Here is a 16,796-nt window from a genome sequence, read left to right as displayed (position 1 = left end):
TTAACGATGCAAGTTGAAAGTCACTGAAAAGGTTAGCCAGCTGTAGGAGTCGAACCCGGGTGCCCGGGTACCCTGTCTGCCTGACGACACTAACATATCTAAAATCAGAGTCACAAGAGTAGTTGCTGTAGGTATACACAAACACCGCCTTTTCGGTTTCCTTGTCATGACTGTACCTTTCGGAATAAGAGCTCCGTTGCGGAACCACTTGATGATGGACACAGGCTTGGTGTTCCTCACCCAACATGCGAGGTTAACATGCTCTGCTTCTCGGACTTCTACCACGTTGCCCGTCCCTCGATGCCGCATTTCGATCTTTTTGGGAGGTACTGGATGAAAACATTGTAAGCATATTAACATTATTTCCAACTTTTGCAATTGAAGTACGTGTATTGCTTAGAAAACATGATCACGCGAGAGTGCTAAACCTACAAGACGACAGACACAAGCAGTAGCACCAGCAGTCGCTACCAACTAAATTTTTATTTAGACAAACACATTTCTATACATACGCGAGCCACTCCTCTCCGTTCATCGTTTTCTGAAAACCAGGTGAGGAAACCATCACCAGATATCACCCCAATATTTCTCTTTCCTTAGCTATTAGCTAAATCGATATTAGCTAAATCGATAAGGAAATTATACAGAATTTCCTCGCATTCGTGTATGTCCCATCCGTTTTTTTATCCCATTCTTTTATCACAGGAGGACCTCGAACCCCTCCAGGGTCGCGCACCCGTATAGATATGGCTCCTTACAACGAAAGGGACCTTCTGCATTCCGCTCAAGAGACTTGTGGTGCTCTCCTAACCTTCCGTTTACACACCGCCTCCTCTAGACAATATTGACTTTACCGGCAGCCCGTCATGCACAAGCCGCAGCCGCAGTTCTGCCAATATTTCTTTAGTATGTACTTCGCATGTTAACTAATGTGTAAACTCATATTAGCTCACTAACGACCACACGTGCTTTTCTCTTTATCTGCAAGCAAGAACATGACATCGCTCTGCTTAAATTCGCTTCTGATCCGGGAGCAGACGACGTTAGGTTTTCATCCACGGATGGTTGGTTTTCTATCACCCGTGCAAAAACCTGCTCCAAAGACTTCATCCTACGTGGGTCCCTGCTTTCCAAGTCATCGCGCTTTCATCTAAGCCGCTGACCCGTGTTGTAGTACAGAACGATGGTCCCCAGCGACAATACTTTTGATGTTTTAATGTGTTAGCATTAGAGTCCTCGCTAGGCAAGAAACGCGGCAAGGTCTGTCTGTAGCCGCGGCGCGGCGCGCATGCGCGGTGAGTGAAGAGAGAAGAAGAGGGCGCGACGTCACGCCGGGGCGCCGGCGCGTCGGCAGTGCAGCTGTGGTGGTCGACATGTTCGGACGTGTCTGCGTGGGCGCGCCATGGGTTATAAAAGCTGTGGGAAGGAGCGGCGGCGAAAGAAAGCTGACGCTGCAAGACGGCGCCGACACGCTGAATCGGACGAAGCCCGAAAGGCTCGTTTCGCTGCGGATGTTGTCCTGCGTAGGGTTGCGTGAAGGATTGTGTGGCGTTTGCAAAGGGTCGCTCAAAGGTTGTGTAGCGTTGTGAAAGGGAGTTCCCAAAGGGGTTTCAAGTTGCAATGCTAACGCATTTCCGTCGGATTCACCAATGGAACGACATTTTTTTGTTTCTCATGCTAAACATCTATGGTGTAAATTTCAGTTTCCTCAGTCTTGCGTCATCCTACGAGTATGAGGCAGTTGGCATCGGTGAAGTGGTACAACGTGATTTACAAAGCAGCACTTCCACACGAACAATAAACTGCTGTGCTGTCTAGTGCATTGTTCTCGTTCTACAAGTGAGGGAGTGGTCAAATATCATCTGGATCTTCAACCTGGCATCATGGTTGGTGAGCTTAATAGGGCCCCAAGAAAAGAAACTGGTGACGTTATAAGCATAGGCATAAATACAGCTGATGTGAGACATGAGTTCTGTTGGTGAAGAGTTTATATTGGTCGGAGGGGGCGTTGTGCAGATGTAAGAATCAGGAAGCACCCACACGCCTGTAGAGGGGGAGGTCCCTTTCGTAGAATGAAGTCATGAACAGTCCTGTGGGTCACCCTTGTATTGCGGTTGCGCTTGCATTCCTACAGAGGTGTGAAGTCTTTCTCCGACCAAGAGATAATATACAAAAAGAGCTGTGTCAATAAAATTTCGGTTGGAAATGAGTGCTGGTGCTTTCCAGCCTGTTGCCTACTTTCTTCGCCGCGTTTATTACCATGAACAGTTTCGATGAGTAGTCACGGTAATATCGGTTTAGACGTTTGCCTCATGGCTGCGTTCCCGCATTTCCGGTATTCATTCAGACGGTGTTTATCGGCATTCCTGGTTCACGAAAATTCAGTAAAACGTATGCTTCTGAATTCGCAAGCACAGAGACCGTGTGCCGGGATTCGCTGCGCTTCTGACGGTCACGGCATGTCATCGTCATGAAGACCCGCTGGGAAAGAGAGGAATTGAGCATGGCAAGCTTTTTGATATGCGAGACTCTGTGTATTTATAGTATGACCTATAGCAAAGTTGACAGGATTGTCAATGTTTTAATGACACCTTGAAGAAATGCCGAAACTAGGTTCATGAACGAAATTTGCGATTTTCGGAAATTTTTGTATGTCGTACGCGCCTGACGTACGCAACCCAGAGAAACAGTAAAGTGGCACGTACTGCCGTGAAATTATTATCGCACACATGAGTCGGAAGTGATAAATTTTTTGGAAGCTGTGACACTGAAGAAAAAAATTACCGAGCAAGCGTTTTATTGCAGTTTTCGTAAAACGCCTAAACCACTGCACCCATGGCGTATGACAGCTTTGATTACAGCGTCTCTAACATGCGCTAAATGGTATATAAAGAAGTATACCTAACACAGTTAGATGACTAGATGTCCATATTGCATGATTTTTGTGGGCTGGACCTACCTGTAACAAAGAATAGTCACGTCAGTTCTCCATTACCAAAACAATACAACATAATGCAGTACAATACATAAAGCTCAGATGACAAATCAAAGATTGAAGAGAAAGCCTTCGCGTCTGAAGTATTAAAAATTATGTAACAAAAACCTCGAGTGGTTGATGGTCGTGTGCGACGTTCAGTAGATGTAAATTGAAAAAAGTATTCCACACCTGCCTGTTATTCGCAGCGATCTCTGCATAAGAGATTGCCTCTTGTTATGAATGATGAGGTAGACGAGGAGCAATTGCGCGAGCAACGCAAAAGTAGGAGTTACGCATCACTCGAACATATTGCAGAAACCGTTGATCCCGTTGCCAGCTCCCGTGACCTTGTGGCTATACATTTCACGCCGAGACTGGGAGGTGACCCGGATTCGAATCCGGGCACCGGCTGTGCTGTCAGCGTGTTTTCCCGGGGTTTGCCCCAGACGCGTTAAGACAAATGTCGGCACAGTTCCCTGTGAAGTCGGCCCAGGACGCTCGATTCCCCTCCCCTGCGATAGTATTGACGTTGCTGAGCGGTGCCGACTTTGGCAAGTAGTTCCATCAGCATCACACCAACCAATGTTTCTTGAATACGTGAAAGAGGACGTGGAATCATATGATCGAAAAGGTGCTCTCACATCAATAATATGCACAGGCAGCAAACATATCGCGCGTGTGAATGCGTTCGAAGAAGTGGACATTACAGAAGAGTGGTGCCAGGCGTCAAAGGGATATCAATGAACCTTCCTCGTCGACGTGACGGCAACTTTCGCTGTCAACATGACACTTCGCCCTATGATGGGCATGCTAGTTCGCTTTCACTGTAGCTGGATTCACACATACGTTCCATCAAACGGCGACGCTATCCAGACACGAAGCGGCGGCCGCGACGCGTTTGCAGTCGCTTTTTGATGACCGCTTTGTGGCGGTGGTGGTGTAGGTGCAACTGTTGGCCGAGGTCTGCCACACTTGAGGAGGGCAAAGTCATGGACCGCTTCGTGCTGCGACTTGCCTGCGCCGATCCGCAAATAGTTTGATCTATTCAATCGGAGCACGCGCGGAGGGGGAGGGGGGGATATGTTTAATGCAAAGTAAAAAAAAAAAAAGGTGGAAGTGGCGTTCACTTGCTTTGGCGCCAGCGCCCTACGAAGACAATATAGGCATGAAGGAAAGAAGGAGAGGAGGCGAGAAGTGCAGCTGAGATTAAAGGGACGGTCGCATCCGTTCCAGTCGATTTCGAAACGGTAGTGTCATTTAATTCCTCGCGGACCACTGACCACAGTATCGAAAATCTCACGCGAAATACGGGTGTCGTTGCATTGTTATTCGACGGAATACATGACAAGAGCAGACGCCGGATGTTGAGAGTACGCCGGAATTCCCTCTCTAAAAAAACGAGAAAACGTCATCCTGTAATCGGGCCAATGATGGCACGCCTTTGAGAAAAGGAATGCCGCGGCCGTGCGAGCGTCTCATAGATTTATATGGCGCCTGGACGGCGCCGTTCCTCTTCTGCGCGCCGCCCTCTCACTGTTGTGCTGTTCCGCTTACAAAGCGACGTCACGTCGCTGGACCTTCTGCAGCCGCGGAGGCATCGACGATCGTTAAGATCCGTTTAGTTAAACTCTAAGCACTCTTCGGAGGATAAAAATAGCCAGGTAGACTGTTGGCCGATGCCGAACTAAGTGGTATCGGTTTCATAGATGGGTTTCCGGATGCGACCGTCCCTGTAAAGACCAATTACATGACACAACTACTCTAGGCTTGGCAGCGCCAAGCTCTAGCCATTTGAGCAACTAATCAGGGAAAGCTAAGTGCACTGGAATGGCTCGGGGGCAGGATAGGTGGATGCGCAACGTATTCCGATGGCTCCGCTAAGGTTGCCCAATGGATCGCACCCGTTTTGCGGGATTGGCGGTGTGATGTAACGTGACGTGTCCCTTTCGACCCTCACTCTCAATTTCTGCTCAAGCGTGCTCGTGAGAGCAATAGAGTGCCCGCCTTCTACATTTTCTTTCCTCCAAAGCAACAGGTAATGCTCCGCCGGGATCTTTCGTTGATTTGCTGCCTGTGTTTGACGCTATTGTGTAAGTGAAAGCACTCATAATCACTGAAGTACTTAATAAAAAAATGAAGGGCCGTCGCTGTTTGCTGTCTAAGCTATCAACGGCAAGCTTTGCATTTACGCCAGCCACAGATCAATGAACGAAAATAAGTACGACCTGTGTGTGCGTGTGTGTGTGTGCGAGGGGTATGTTGGTGGGTCCCCGGCAGGCAAACTACTTGTCTTGCTTCTGCCGTTCCTTCTCTACGTATGTGCATCTGCATTGTGTTGTGTCACGTCAGCCTTTCCGAGGGTATGTGTGACCAGTTCCTGTTGTCGGCAGCGCGAACGCTGAAGTGGCGCCACATTTTGGAACGCACTGGTGTATCCTGAGCGTGATGATTCGGCGATGCGTCCTTGATATTTTCAAAAGGGTCTTTGCTCGTAGCCACGTTCTCCTCAGCACTTCCTACATCCTTCTACATCCTTTGTGTGACAAGATGCGCGAATTTTCGTTCCACACAGCTTGGTCGGAATGAAAAAGAGCATGGGCGGCCCGCATGGTGCTTATGTCAAGCGTGATTGCTGCGTTTTTATGCACAGCGCAAAATGCCGTTCGTCGCAGCGGCTCGTAGCGCGGGATTCAGTGTATCGGAGCAGATTTCGTGGTGGTGGTGGTGGAACTGTTTGCCGTAGTCGGTCACGCTAAGGCGGGCAACGTCACGACTATCTCGGAGGGACCGTGCGTCTCTTTGCTGACTTCACAGAAAACTGTGCAGATATTTGTATTAAAGCATCTGAGGAAAACCCAGGGAGAACAACCATGCAGGAGAGTGTAGAAGTCGATAGTCTTCCTCCACATGAGTCCCGACCGACGATAATGGTATGCCACGGAGAGGCGATGATGGTGGCTTATCTCCATGGCCGCGCCGGTGGAACTGAGGCAGGTGCTCCAGGCGCGTGGCCATCTTCGTCATTGTCCACGGCCCGCTACAGTGCTCCCCTCCCCACCCCAGGCGCGGAGCGGCGAGAAAGAAGAACGGTGAAGTACGTCTACACCGGACGGAGAGAGCAAGAGCGCCCGTGGATGACGTGCACTACTGGACGTATTCGTGGTACGGCACAATACCCGTTGCGAGAAGCTCTCGATGAGCGGGACAGATGAGGGGCGAATCGTTGGGCGTCAGAGTCGTGGCCTGGGGTGCCGCAACCGGCACGGGAGCGAGAGCTCGTAGGGTCTCAGGAAGTGAGGCTGCGTACCCGTGAGGACTGCCGGGAAAACTGCCGAGACGCCGGCTATTGCGTGCCGCGGCGTCGGCGGACGCGACTGCCGAAACCGGCAGGCGAGCACTTTGCTCTGGTGTCGCGGCCGGCTGCGAATGAGCGTCGAGATGCACAAAGGAAGCGGCGGGTCGTGAGTGAGCCGGGGTCCGTGCACAGCGCAGGGCGGTCCCTGGAAGCCGTCAAGCGATAGTTGGTTAGAGGATGGCATGACCAGTGAGCGGTCGGATCGTTGGATGGTCGTCCGAATCGGTACCGTGGAGGGGGGCGGTACGTGAGCGGTCGGCGAGTCAGTCGACAGGAGAAGGGCAGTCGTGATGCTGTCGTCGTGAGCCGAGTAATGGCGGTGGCTTCCATGGATAGAGCGCTGTGGTAGTGCTAGTCGATTTTGTCAGAAATTTGGGATGGTGAAGGGCCGAATTGCTCCGAACTTGATGTTCATCGTTGGGGTCACCAAATGTAGAGGACGATAGTCTTCCTCCCGACCGACGATAATGGTATGCCACGGAGAGGCGATGATAGTGTCCTATCTCCATGGCCGCGCCGGTGGAACTGAGGCAGGTGCTCCAGGCGCGTGGCCATCTTCGTCATTGTCCACGGCCCGCTACAAGTGCAATATGCGGTTCACAACAGCACCAACATTTTATTGTTCTCACGCAGCTCGGACAGTCAAGCAACCGCTCAAAAGTATATGTGGCACACAAATGCCCACTAAGCACGACACCATCTCAGTATATATCCCTTGCGTCAGGAAATGGCGCCTGTTTTCATTACACGACCCCATGAAGCAGGTACAGGGCACCGCATCAGTTCAACGGCAGTTAAAAAAGAAGGACGTCCGTTGAACCGTTAGACACACACGGGAGTTTTTCACCAAATTCCCAGATTGGTAAAGACACTTCAAGCATATCTTATACGTGCTCCTGCACACTGCTTCTTTCAAGGTGTATCGAAGCGCAGCAAAAACACATTAATGAGTGCCTTCCGTGCGTCAGCCGACTTGTTTGCTCGGAAGAAATAGCTTCAGAGGAGGAGGGGCTGAAAGCCCTAGGGAACGCGGTTCTTAGGCGTTTTCAGACGGGGTTTATTCATTTTTTCCTTGGGAGTGTATCGTTTTTATATTGCGAAGGAACTTAAGAGCAACCCATGAGACATTCGCCATGTTTGCGGTAGCGTGCTGGAGAAACTCGCTCAAAGTGGATGTGTGTTTGCAAGCAAAGAAGGAAAGTACACGAATATGGGAGGACGCTTTATTGTATGTGCATGCGATGTAGATCACGTATGCGACGGCAGACGAGAGGAGCATGGAGTTTTATTGGTCTGCGTGGTTGGGGACGACTTTTACGGAGAAAACTCCTCAGTTGCTTTCACGTTTATGCTAGAGCTATTTTGGGGGCGTGTATCAACTCGGACTGCTACCGCTGTTGTACGGTCGTGCATTCTGGTGCATAGCGTTTGATGCAGATTCGATAAGACGCGTGGTGGTGGTACTTATTCCTACTCAGTGTTTTTGTCTGTCCTGTAAGGCTGTAACACGACAGTACAACCGTTGACGAGCTTTGAGGTTAGAGTCCTATTCGACTGAGATTTACGTGTAGATGCAACATACAAAATTTTGCTCGACCGAACCTAGTAGTTTTGGTGCTAAACAAGAAGAACGAACCACATGGTCCACCAGGAAGGTGGCAGCAGAAACACGGGACACGAGTAAACGCAGGAGTAGTCGCACTTTGAATCACTTTACTATTACTACAATAAAGAGTCGAAACAATGCACACACAAGAACGTGCGAGTAGTCGTATGTTTCTCGTGTCCCGTGTTTCTCCTGTCGCCTTCCTGATGGAGCTCTAGCAACCAGCCCAAATGTTGCTCCATCTGGACCACATGCTCACTATCATGTTTTGGTCTTACGGTGACATATAAAGTGCCGTAGCTTTGTCGACGTCGCCAGGGAGCGTGACCGAGCCGAAGGCGATTGAAGGCTGTTTTGAGATGTGATAAAACGCAATCAACATCCCTTGTCCCATATCGGTGGCTTGGATGCTGGGCTTATCAGAAACCCGAAGCTGCTGACAATAACGTCACGGCAGTGATATCGCTGGCTACAAAATAAAATTCAATTATAAATAATCATTTGAACTATGTTGCACAGTGACTCTGAACTTCATAAGAAACTACGCGGCAGCACTTCTTTGGCTGTAGTTTTAGTCAGTGAAACGGATGACTGTTGATACACAGTATGAATGATACAAGGGTTAAAACTCACTTGGCACTGGTACTCTGCTTCATCCTCTAGCTGGACGTCTTGTATTCTTAAATTGTAAACACCGCGCGGGGTGTCCACGATCATCGTGTACCGAGGGTACCCGGGTATGGCTGGATCAAAGCCTGGAAGGAAAGCAACAACTGTTAATATATATATTTGATCGGACGGCAAGATCGCTAATGAACTGGTGCAGAGAGGTAGACGTCTCCGTGGTGCTCCAAGGCTATCCTTGACACTTTTATGAGTCGTCATTGGATGATTGTGTCTCTGTCTGATAATTAATTCTGTTCATTCGCAGCAGCTTACTTTAGCTATCAACTTCAACTACGTCCCTAGCAACCCGCGAAAACAGTGACCGACGCAGGGTCATTAGAGAACAACATCAAATAAACCACCGGTAATCCGGGGGAGATCGCTAAACCGCCGGTTGGATTTCCTTGCGGTACAGAAGCGGTGGGTGTTCAGTAGGCAGGCAGAGGACGTAAGGGGGGTGCCATTAAAAGGCTCAGTACCGTGGGCTCGTCTTGCCACAGAGTCAACGCGGTCATTTCCACATAGGTGTACATGGCTTGGGATCCACTGGAACGACACACAGTGACCAGAGACACGACGTGGTTCCACACGTCAAAAATCATGGAATAGACATCGCTGATCAGAGCGCAGAATGTATAGCACGCTTCCTCAATGGAACGGGGCTCGCATGGATAACTTCACGATGTGTTAAAGAGCTGATAGCTGCGGTAGTTGGTTTGAAGCACATAGGAACGACATGGTGTGGAACAACGAGGGACGGAACGAACATATCTTGAACAGACATATTCATAATGTGATCGGTGAAGTATTTAGTCCCCCCATCGTTTGTACTACCTTGAGCATGATTGGAGTACTTCGAGTACCAGCCATTCATGATCTTCAACGCATCCCACCCTCATTTCCTTTTATCATCTCGCCTTCCAGTTACAGTCGTGAAGCTGCCCACAATTGCGAGGCCAACAATGGCAATCCACCATCACCAATATCACGAGCGTGGACTGCATCCCTTTAATTGTGGACTCTCTTCTACGTGATGCAGAATGAAAGAAATATTGTATCATTTTCTTCATGTTTCTGATGCAGTTTACAGACTACTGAAGTGACCATTTCTAATACTGTCAGCGAGAACAAGACGCGCTAAGTAAGGTACAAAGGAACAAAGTGTACACAGACGTTTATACATACGGCATTGTGTAGTTGCCTAGGATGCTTAACAAACGGCGCAGTTTTTGACGTGGACTGATCTTAAGGCTGATTTGCAATATAATTCGAAAATCGAATGTAACCATAACCATAAAATGACACCAGTTCCATCGAATGGATTGGGGGACGGGTCGTCTCTCGATCTCTCTGCATACGGACATATGTGTGCACTGGTGGTCGGTACGCCTCCCGAAAAGAGCTGCTTGAATTCGGAAGCTTCCAAGTGCGTCTGCCTTTGAAAGATGGAACTGCGTGTGTACTGTCACTCTTCAACTTTCGTTTTCTCTACATCTAGCTATCCATCTATCACTGCCCGACATTTACTTCCCGCACTCTAAGCGTTTTCACGCAAGTCCAGGGCAAGTCCAGAGTGGTTAAGAGCAAGAATGAGAAGCGCCCCTTCTGACAAAAGGTTACCTGCTTCCTTTCATGTCCCGGCCCTCGTTGAGCGTTTGCTCTACTCAATAACCAATCGCAGAAAAGAAGTAAGCGATGAAAGTTCTTCAGCATCACCTCTCCCTCTGTCAAGTACTCGGTAGTATCTTGAAGCGAATCGGTAGTATCAAGATAGTACCTTGAACGTAGCAGTGCGAACAACAACAGTGCAGGAATCCTGAAGTACATTGAGGATTCTAGAGCGATTGACGGCGAGACACTCACTATAGGGGCGCCACTGTGCCGCCTCCTGGTGGGGATCCTCGTTTCGGTTTCGTTTCTGTTACATACAGTAAAAACTGTCGTATTATAATGAAAATGCGACTTACTTCGAGCGCATATGTCGTTTCTGTCATGCAATATCAACGTTGGACAGCCTCTTACACGTGCAATGTCTTGATACGCAATGCAATGTGCGGATACTGCCCAGGAACATCCCCACGGCCGGGTCCATTCAGTGAACACCAGGGGGCGGCTCCGAAACTTCTCGGCGCCATTTCTCCCGCTCGTGTTCGCAACTCGGAATCTGTGCACATCATTCAACGACGTTTAATAGCGCGCGCACGAAGGGGCAAATACCTATCATTCAGAATTCTCGCCACTTCTGAAAGGGATCCCTCACCGCTACAATCGCTTGGGCCGGCTTCCCAAAACGGCAAATAACGCTTTTCCAACAGTGTCTGTATCAACCTGCCCATCCAATTGCAACCCTGTCTACTTTCCATTCACAGAGAAAAGGAATCCCAATTTTCCTTGTGTTGCACGTACGTCCTGAAACACTCTCCTCCCTGGCCTTCCCTCGAAATACCTCGCACAATTCCACACCTTTCGCATTTACAGTCACTGCCTTCCTCCAATCCGTTATTTGCTCCCAGTTCTCCATTTCCGCAACCGCTTCCAAAGTATCCGTATTCTCTTGCAAGATGAAGCACTGGAGAAACATTTTTTCCCCTCGTTTCTGTGCCCGTTGGCAACAATGCCGCAAGACTCCAAGATTTCGACCGTATACGAGGGAGTGAGTGATAGCAATAGGAAACAGGTCGAGCACCTAGAGCAGGAAACGATAGCAATGACAAAAAAAAAAAAGAAAGAAAGAGAGAGAGAGAGAGAGAAAGAGAAGCCTGGAAGAGAAAAGAAAAAAAAAAACAAACAGATAAGACGGGAAAATGGTAAGATTGGCACTTTGCGTGAGATATCGTTCTAATGGGAGTCGAATGCAGCGGCGAAACGGAGAACCTGGGGCTCATTCTCGGCGATCGAAGGCGGAAAAGATTGTTCCCTCCTATACTTTCTCTGCCCTGGCGAGATTTTATTGTGCATCGGAACGCGTAATGCGCAGATCCCCTTTGCGTAATTTCATATTCGCTCGTCCCCGTCGCGATCTCGCATATATAGTCTGAGCGCCACTTACGGGGGGCCACGGCTGAACGGCTACGGTGTGCCTGTGTCCGCGCTTATTTGCTGGAGGATGTCTGCGAATATGTGAAAAGAAGCGACCACGGTACACTAGATAGTTGGAGGCACAGATTAGGAAGCGTCACTTTTGAACCTTATTTGTTTTCAGTATTATGTAGGCTTAGCATGTACGTTTCGCTAGAAAGCCTTATATGAGAAAGATATGCAGGCAGTATGAAGACTTGTGTGTTTGAGTGTGAACGATATAAATGGAATATTTTATACCGCCGCTACGAAATCGGTACATAATTTACCTGCATACGGTATACCTTCCACTAATACGTTTTGCTACTTTCAATGTCACAAAAAAATATAAATAATAATAATAATTATAACTTCAACCTCACGTTTCACGACGGCGGGATGTAATGGGCCGTGCATGTGAGCTCGGAGGCAAAACGTTTGACTGATTCATTGGCTAAAACATGTATAAATTAAGATGGAAATATGTTGAGCATATATGTTGAGTAAGGATATCAGAAGAAGACGGGAGCGATTTTTGTCATCAAAAGACTGACATACAACTGCTCAAAGCAGCTGGGAATGCAGGCACCCGTAGGATCCTCCGGAAAGCGACGTCATATTTGTTCCACGCGTGCGACAAACAATACATCGCAATGCCATTCACCTTTGCTCAGCATGGGTATTGTGACGAGCGTGTGTTTGCTAGGGATGGAACATAAGGACGAGACAGGTACCGTAATTTCACGTGTATTAGCCGCGGCTTATGCGCGATTTTTTTTTCTCACGTGCGCTCTGCGGCTTACCCACCGGTGCGGCTTACACGTGTGAAGTGAGTATTTTTTCCTGGTATTTTCTCTATATGCCGGTTTTAAAAGGGCCGACAGTGTCTCTGGAACAGCACGAAGAGTGCGTTATAGAGACGGGTCCACATTCCAGTATTGATCTTGCTGGTGCATTCCCTCAAGCAGCTTTAACGAAAGTGGTAACAGTGATTCTCGTCTTCTGGAAGACCACTGACTCATCAATCCATGAAAAACGCCCAACAAGGGCACAATCCGATCTTGGTAGAACTCTAGAACTTACCTCATTTGTTGTACACTATGCCGACCCCTGAGTATGGACCACAGGGTTTATGGCCTTCTCTATGGTCTCGTTTGCCGCACAAATCAGTCTCATCGTATTGCCCGCGGCTTATCTGTCAGAAGATTTTCAAAACGTTCCTAAAAATGCGTGCTGCGGCTTATCTGCGGTGCGGCTTATACGCGTGAAATTACGGTACACGGTACAGCAACGAAAAATGGCTTACGTGGGAAGCAGCTATTTATTGCGAGATGTAACTCTGGCTCACGAATGAAACAGCTGTTCGCGAGAATACATTGAAAGCAATAACAGCGATCCATATTCGCCGCAGATATTGCAATATGGCGTGCTACTAGGGAATACATTCGATATGTGCAATGACGCGATCAGATCGTGTGCCCGGAAAAGTACTGCACTGTAATATTGAGGCCCTGCAGAGCTGCATCGAAACCGCGAACTTCGAAATGTACGCTACAAAACGCATTAGAGCGGAAGCTTGCGAACTTACTTTGATTGCTTCTGGGTATGTTATAGTAGCGAGACAGAAGGTTAAGAAACGTTAAGACGGACCATTCGTTCAATCGCATTAACTGGGACAATACAAATGATACGAAGTAAAATGAGTAAGATGACGTCGTCGTGTGAAGGAATTCAATCTCTTCCTTTTACTTTTTTGCGCCAACATCATCATCAACATCATCAAGCCTTTTGAGACTGGCCCTGTGCCAGTTGATTGGAACATATTTTGTTCAAACACATTATGAAATATCTAAAGGATAACAATTTATTCAGCTCTAGGCAACATATGGTGTTCGGCGCGGGTTCTCAACTGTAACACAGCTTTTGGATTTCCATTCTGATCTTGCTGAGGCATTGGACAACGGTTACCAGGTCGACGTCATCTATATTGATTTTGTCAAAACGTTCAATTCAATTCCTACATAACAAACTAATCACCAACATGTAGAGACTGGATAGCGCAAAGGAAATGATGTTCCAGCTCTAACGTTTGCTACGATACTCATCTTACGATGTGAGATTAAAAGCGTGTAAATCCCTGGTCTTTCCATTAATGCAATATGCTTGTGTAATTTGGAATCCCCATCTTGCCATACATAAAAATAATTTGGAAAGGGTCCAGAAGAAAGCTGCCAGATTTACTTTTACAGATTATTGCACAACAACATCTGCATCAGGTTTATGTCGCAAGTTTGCTCCAAGTAGAACAATATTTCAAGCTACAGCGCCTTAAATATTTGTTTCAGTCAGTGCCGGATTTACAGAGCTGGGGGCCCGGGGCAGCCTACCCGGTACGGGCCCCTCTGCGTTCTGAGAACGGTTCGTGGACGTTCATAGGGGAGAATTGTGGTGCCCTCTACAGAAGTGCTTTTGCATGGTGCGACTACTGCCAGTGATATACAGGGTGTCCCGCCGAAAAAGAGCCAGGGGCTAACCAAAAAACGGAGTGCTCCACACAAATGGAATCAACTGTACATGCTTGACAGTTGTGTGGTCTATCCAAAAATATTTTTTCATCGCTCCTTGTCAATGAATTAGCGGTAATTAATTTTCTAATTGTTTAATTATCGGTTTTAGCTCTAAGATGTCAATGAGGAAGTTGTAGTACATGTCGAAAAAGGCGCAACTGAAGCGGTTCGACGTTGCTATGGCTTGTGGTTTTGTTTTTCCCCGTGTTTAAAAATTGGTTTCAGAAGCCGCGCGCACCACAGAGCGCTCCCCATAATTCGGCGCCCGCGCGCGACGATTGCAGTGCACTCTCATAGGTGTGCCGTGAAACAGGTGAGATATCTGCCTCTTGTGTGTCGTGGCCTGAGGATGGTTTCCAAGCGCTAATCTCAAGGTCAACGTACGGCTGAGGGCGCTGGAAACTTCCTTTATACCCTTCTCAATTATGAGCATGTAGAGAAACAGTTCCCGTTTGCCAACCTCATCTTGGAAATATGTACACACAAAGTTACGGAATTGTACCATCTCCTCAGGAAAACGATAATCCAAATCTTCTTTGCACACCTCTGCTAGACAACGCGCAGTCTTCTTGATCTCTTCGGTGTCAGAGTTGTGGAGTTCACCGAATAGGCCAAACATGGACAAAAGCTCTTTGTGCACGACCAACTGTTGTTAAATCTTCCCCAATCACATGGTAGTGGTCGAATGCTTCGCACATAGTGACACCGAAGTATTTGAGCGACGTCAATAATGAAAGCGCGCTGTTCATATCGATCTTTAGACTTTGCTATGTCTTGCTGGCCTTATCTACACAGTCTAAAATATCGAACCAAAACGCGGCATCAATTCCTCTTTCAGGCCTAGTCATTCTGTCAGCGAGGCTGCCGGCCTTGAAGCGCCCTTCACTAGCTCCATCTGCATTGTTAGCAATATCATCCAGCGCTTTTAAGAAAAAAGTGTAGCCATTGAATAATGCTCCCACCGTATCTGCTCTGCAGGAGCATCTTGTACAGTGCTGGACAAAAGTTTACGGAACGCGCGAGCGGCGTATTTTCTCTGGCCAGAGACACCCTAGCGGCGAGCGAAAGCGGGCGAGTCCACTCGTTCAGAGGGATGGAAGAGTGCGCTTGTGGCGACCCACCGTGGTAGTAGTGGTAACTTTGCTTTTGAGTGTAACGAACGCCAAAATGGTTTCGTTTTCGGTCTACTGCACCGAGCGAGTGGCTATCGCGGGAAGGACGTCTCTCCGCTATCGGAGAGATAACAGGGCGCTAAGATGAATTGAGGTGAGAACGGGCTGCAGTACCTAGCTTTTCTTTTTTTTTATGCCTCAGCGTAATGCACCTGACATGGCCTGCGCAGAGCCCGGACTTAAACATCATCGAAAATGTCTGGGCATCCCGAAGAATAGGATGAGCAAGAGACGGACGCCTACAAGGAGCAAGGACGCACTCTGGGAATTCATAGAAGCAGAGTGGTCCTTGCTACGTGAAGACGTGGACCTTGTCCGTCGGCTATACGCTTCCCTTCCTGTGCGTATGGCCCCAGTTATTGCTGCGAAAGGGGGCCGACAAAGTATTGAGACAGTATCGTCTCCCCCTGCCTCTTTTTTTTTTGTGTGTGTGTGTGTGCTCAAGGGTATACACTCTTTTCTTCTGTTTTTGTCCAATGAAAAAAAAGAAAAAAGCTAGGCACTGCGAGCCCGTTGTCACCTCAATTCAGCTTAGCGCCCCGTTATCTCTCCGATAACGGAGAGACGTCCTTCCCGCGATAGCCACTCGCTCGGTGCAGTAGACCGAAAACGAAACCATTTTGGCGTTCGTTACACTCAAAAGCAAAGTTACCACTACTACCACGGTGGGTCGCCACACGCGCACTCTCCCATCCCTATGAACGAGTGGACCCGCCCGCTTCCGCTCGCCGCTAGGGTGTCTCTGCCCAGAGAAAATACGCAGCTCGCGCGTTCCGTAAACTTTTGTCCAGCACTGTACCTTGACCTCTTGTACATATTGAGCCTCTTGTAGGCGTAACTTTGGCCAGAACCTCTACTTACAAAAAAAAAAAAATATAAAAGATATATATACTGCAGTGGTGGGGGGCCCTTTTGGTGGGGGCCCCGGGGCACACGCCCTGGTTGTCCCTCCCTAAATCCGGCACTGGTTTCAGTTGATAACAAGAACCCCGCTTTCTTCGCGCTTGATCCCGGATTGTCACATTTCTAGACACAAGCATATTCGATATTTAAAGGACATCGTAGTTCGTTCGGATGACTTTAAGTACTCGTTTTATCCAAAAACAATACGTGAATAGAACAGCCTTCCGGTAGCTACTGTGAACCTGTGATCGCTACTGTGAAAAGTTGATATGTACCATTTTGTTGCAACTTTAGAACCAGTTTCGCAATCCAGCCACCTGTAACGGTCCACTTGTGGGCCAACAGTATCTTTAAAAAACAAAACAAAAAACATCAAGGTGACGTCACATCCTGTTCCGTATTTACGAAGAACATCGGGCAGTTAGCTGTTCATCTCATGAGTATTAAAATTTTCTTGAAATCTGAACAATGACAAATTGACAAAAGATCACGA

At 48.1% G+C, this 16,796-nt stretch overlaps 1 pseudogene; it reads right to left on the bottom strand.

The window, feature by feature from the left end:
• The window catches only part of LOC135384642 (nephrin-like), a 602,775-nt pseudogene that overhangs the window by 54,756 nt on the left and 531,223 nt on the right, over positions 1-16,796 (bottom strand).

Source organism: Ornithodoros turicata, chromosome 2 (assembly GCF_037126465.1).
Source record: "Ornithodoros turicata isolate Travis chromosome 2, ASM3712646v1, whole genome shotgun sequence".
In the NCBI taxonomy this organism is placed as follows: domain Eukaryota; kingdom Metazoa; phylum Arthropoda; class Arachnida; order Ixodida; family Argasidae; genus Ornithodoros; species Ornithodoros turicata.
Note: the sequence above shows the minus strand (reverse complement) of the source record. Positions and strands in the feature narration are given on the sequence as shown.